Raw genomic sequence first — 5,049 nt, 5'->3', positions numbered from 1 at the left:
AGGGACAGCGCCCAGGCCCAGAGTTCAGGCCCCACGACTGGACCCCCCCCCCAAAAAAATAGAATAAACTGCCAAGTCCTGGAAATTTTCTCTTGACTTAAATCTTCCACTCCCACCAGGGTGCTGGTGGCTCACACCTGTAATCCTAGCTACTCAGGAGGCTGAGATCTGAGGATCACGGTTCAAAGCCAGCCTGGGCAGGAAAGTCCATGACTCTTATTTCCAATTAACCACCAGAAAGCTGGAAGTGGCGCTGTGGCTCAAGTGACAGAGTGCTCACCTTGAGCTGAAGAGCTCAGGAACAGTGCCCAGGCCCAGAGTTCAAGCCCCACAACCAACCAAAAAATAAAAAATCTTCCATTCCCTTGACTGATGTCATAGTTCAATGAAGAAAGTGACTATAAACTGGTTTCCTGAATAAATTCACATGTTATCACTAGATCAATCTTGAGACATTACTTAGATTCTGTATATCTCTTAGGTCAGAATGCTCAATGATTCCTCAAAGTCTGCAGGAAAAACTCCAAACTCAGCTGGGTGCTGGTGGCTCGTGTCTATATCCCTAGCTACTCACGAAGTTGAGATCTGAGGATTTTTATTTGAAGCCAGCCTGGGCAGGAATGTTTGTGAGACTCTTATCTCCAATTAATCACCAGAAAACCAAAAGTAGAGCTGTGGCTTAAAGTGGTAGAGCACTAGCCTTGAGCAGAAAAGCTCATGGACAGTGCCCAGGCCCTGCGTTCAAGCATCATGAACAACAACAAAAATTTCCAATCTTAGTAGCTTATTGATAAAAGTTCTCCTTAGTTTTTTTTATCCACCCCCAAGTTCTCCTTAGTTTTATACTAACATATTTCCTAAGCACCTTCACAGATGAGTACTCTACCCCCGAGCGACCCCCAGAGACCACGACCAATGCAAACAGCAAAAGAGTCATTTATTTGCAAGCTCGAGCTTGGACTCACAATCGTCACTGACGCAGCAGGTCAGAGTTATGAGCCCCGATCCCTTGTCCAGCAGGGTTTTTATTAAGTATGTAGCAGGAGGAAGGATGTCTCAAGCTCATTGGTTAGGGGTATGATCATTTCCAGTAAAGACAGGGACTTTCTAGCTTACTGGTTACAGGATAGGTTAAATCATACATCATTGGTTGGATAAGTGGGGCTAACCACAGGAATTCTGAATTATGTCTTGTCCTAAATGTTTTCTCGGCAGAGTTGGGAGGAGAGACTGCCCAAATTCCTGGACTCGTCAGGGCAGACTGATCTCTTAATAATTCTTACTGTTATCTTGCCTTGGTGCAGGATCTAACACTTATTTTCCAGTAACAGATGATAAATGTTTTAGTTTTGTCTGAAATACTGCTAAACTTATTTTTGGTCTCTCAGAATGTTATAGAATACATGCTGATTATTACACAATCCATGTATCCTCATTTTACATACTTGTTCACATTCCTGCCAACTTGAATGGTCATTTCTTTACCTAACCAAGGACTGCCAGTTTTCTAGTGACTGAGCTACACTCATTTACTGACTTGAAAGGTTTTCTTCTCAGTCCTATCAGTCTTAGTTTTCCTTCTCTTAAGTCAATGATATTTTTTTTGTCAGTCATGGGGCCTGAACTCTGGGCCTGGGTGCTGTCCTTCAGCTCTTCAGTTCAAGGCTAGCACTCTACCACTTGAGCCACAGTGCCACTTCCGGCTTTTTCTGTTTATGTGGTGCTGAGGAATCGAACCCAGGGCCTCATGCATGCATGGCAAGCACTCTACCACCGAGCCACCTTCCCAGCCCCAAGTCAATGATATTTTTAAGTTAAACCATGCAGATAGCAAATATTTATAGTGGCATAGAATGGAAAATGACACAGTAGACAATATAGTTCTTGAGTTGAATGAGCTTAAAATACAAATTAAAAATTAAGTTAAAATGAACATTTTAAATAGAAAATTAACGGTACAATACTAAAATTTTAGCATATTCTATATAGCAAGACATGCACTAAGTATTTCCTCTAAACTTGCACATTTTTTTCTGAGTAGGCACTATTACTATCCACTATTTACAGATGAGGAGTATGAGCTTATAAGACTTAGCCATGATGATCCAGCTAATAAGAGGAGAGGTAGGATTTGAATAGCCTGCTTTTATCTTTTAGGCTGCCCTGTACTTAAGACTGGATATCAAGTTCCAAATACCTTAGGAAGATATTAGAAAGATTGGAAGGATACAGAGAAACTAATGGGCAAGTGAATCTAGAGAAATAGAGACAGATGAGAATTAACTTTTGAGAACTAAGGCAGACTAAGGGCTTGGAACAGTGAGTCACACCTATAATCCCGGGTACTGAGGAGGTGGAGATCAGAAGGACTGTGGTTTGAAGCTAGCCCATATGAAAAGTAAATGAGGCTCTGAATCCATCAATTAGTTGGGTGTGGTGATACCACCACCTGTCATTCCAGCTACGTGGAAGGCAGAGGTAAGAGGAACATAAATGAGGCACGTTCCTGAGTATAAATCCTACCTGGAAAATAAGTAAAGCAATGAAGAACTTGGCGTATAGCTCAAGTGGTAGAGCACCATCAATAAGCAAAAACATCAAATAAGAGCATGAGTCTCTGAGTTCAAGCCTACTACAGGCACCAAAAAGAAGAGGAGGAGGAAGAGAAGAAAAAGTAGCAGTGGGAAGAGCAGGAGGAGGAGGAGAAAGAGAAAGATGAGGAGGAGGATGAAGAGGACAGGAAGAGATAAAGGAAAAGGAAAAAAAGAGGGAAAATACAAGGGAGTGAACTAAAGCTCAGGAATTCACAGCTAGTTTTGTCATCATTAACTGTCCTCCAGAGTACATTTTGTTGATGTTGTTGGTTGTGGGGCTTGAACTCTAGAACTGGGCACTGTCCTTCAGCTCTTCAGCTCAGGGTAAGCTCTCTACCACTTGAGCTACAGTGTCACTTCCGGTTCTCTGATGGTTAATTGGAGATAAGAGTCTCATGGACTTTCCTGCCCGAGCTGGCAGTGTCTGGTGGCTCTTTAAGAGTATACTTCCAAGACTAATTCATACCAACTGAATATGTAAGAAATCAATGCTTAAGTCATGATATGGGATAGTAATGGGTAATGACTGAATTTACTATACCCTAGACTAAAATTGTCTTCACAGAGCACTGATAGGCACAATCTTTGCCTTCTCATTGAACACAGAATGGAAACCAAGTTTTATCTTGACCTGAAAGAACTAATCACTGCTGTGACTGGTTCTCTCTCTCTCCTTCTTCCTCCCTCCCCTCCTCTCTCTTTTTCTCTCTCTAACTATACTCCAGCTACATTGTCTTTACAGCTACTTGAAGAAGACAGGCACGAACATATACACACTTCTCCAGCTGAAATTCTCTTTCTTCGATTCTTCATTTAATTATATGAGAATCAAAAATTAAATACCTCAATTTCTTGTTACTGACCTTAAAGAAATGTAACTTTTGCAATTATATTTAATGAAAAGCCTTAAGGGGAAGCAATATAATTAGTGTAAGTACTTTGAAAAGTAATTCAAAGTGTCATGCTGGTTGTTATCTTCTTAGCAAGACAATAAAGTGAATTTCAGAAACTATTTATATTCTAGTGGTCATGTAAAATAAAAGCAAAACAACCAGTGAGTAGGAATATTTTGAAAGGTATATGATCAGGTGCTTGCTTTGGGGATAAACTTGCCAAGTGATGTTCAATGACAAATTTGTAAATACAAAATTTCTGGTGGGGGGCTGGGAAGGTGGCTCAGTGGTAGAGCACTTGCCTTGCATGCATGAGGCCCTGGGTTCGATTCCTCAGCACCACATAAGCAAAAAGAAAAAAAGCCGTAAGTGGCGCTGTGGCTCAAGTGGTAAAGCCCTAGTCTTGAGCTGAAGAGCTGAGGGACAGCGCCCAGACCCAGAGTTCAGGCCCCACGACTGGACCCCCCAAAAAAAAATTTCTGGTAGGATCACTTCCGCTCATAAAACATATTTGTTAGCCAAGTACCGGTGGCTCACACCTGTAATCCTACCTACTCAGGAGGCTGAGATCTGAGGATCATGGTTCAAAGCCAGCCTGGGCAGGGAAGTCCCTTATCTCCAATAAACCACTTGAAAACCGAAAGTGGTCTATGGCTCAAGCTGTAGAGAGCTCGCACTAAGCTGAAGAGCTGAGGAACAGTGCCAAGGCCCAGAATTCAAGCCCCATAACTAACCAAAAGAAAGAGAAAATTGTTAAAGGAACTTCTAGTACTCATAAATGACTTAAGTGGTAAAACCTTTTATAATAAGAAATGTAATGTGCTCACTAAAACAGTCAATGAATTTTCTGACATTTCAAGTGAAATTGTAGCTGAAGAACCTTGACATCACCTCAACCAAAGGAAATCCTGTTTCCCCCATTATTCTTAGTAGTTGGAACTCAGGGGTTTTGTTGTTGCTATTCTTTTTGTTCTATCTTGTTTTGTTTTGTTTTTTTGGCCAGTCCTGGGGTTTCAACTCGGTGACTGGGCCCTGTCCCTGAGCCTCTCTGTGCTCAGGGCTAGCTCTGTACCACTTGAGCCACAGCACCACTTTTGGCTTTTTCTGTGTATGTGGTAGAGGAATCGAATCCAGGGCTTCATACATGCTAAGCAAGTACTCTACCACTAAACCATATTCCTTAAAACTTAGTTTTTTTGTTTTTTGTTTGTTTGCTTGTTTTGTTAGTCGTGGGGCTTGCACTCTGGGCCTGGACACTGTCCCTCAGCTCTTCAGCTCAAGGCTAGCGCTCTACCACTTGAGCCACAGTACCACTTCCTACTTTTTCTGTTTATTGAACCCAGGACCTCATGCATGCAAGGCAAGCACTCTACCACTGAGCCACCTTCCCAGCCCCAAAACTCAGTTTTAAGATCACTTTCCAGAGGCTTGCTCTGGGCACTGTATTTCAAGTAACACAGCTCAAATATTGGAAACTATTTAATAAAAACAAAAAGGCCCAGGCTCTACATCCACAAGTCAGGGCTTCTGTATTCTTCTTTGTCCCTCCAGGTGATATTGAT

This window comes from Dipodomys ordii, unplaced genomic scaffold (assembly GCF_000151885.1).
Source record: "Dipodomys ordii isolate 6190 unplaced genomic scaffold, Dord_2.0 Scaffold96, whole genome shotgun sequence".
NCBI lineage: Eukaryota > Metazoa > Chordata > Mammalia > Rodentia > Heteromyidae > Dipodomys > Dipodomys ordii.
Note: the sequence above shows the minus strand (reverse complement) of the source record.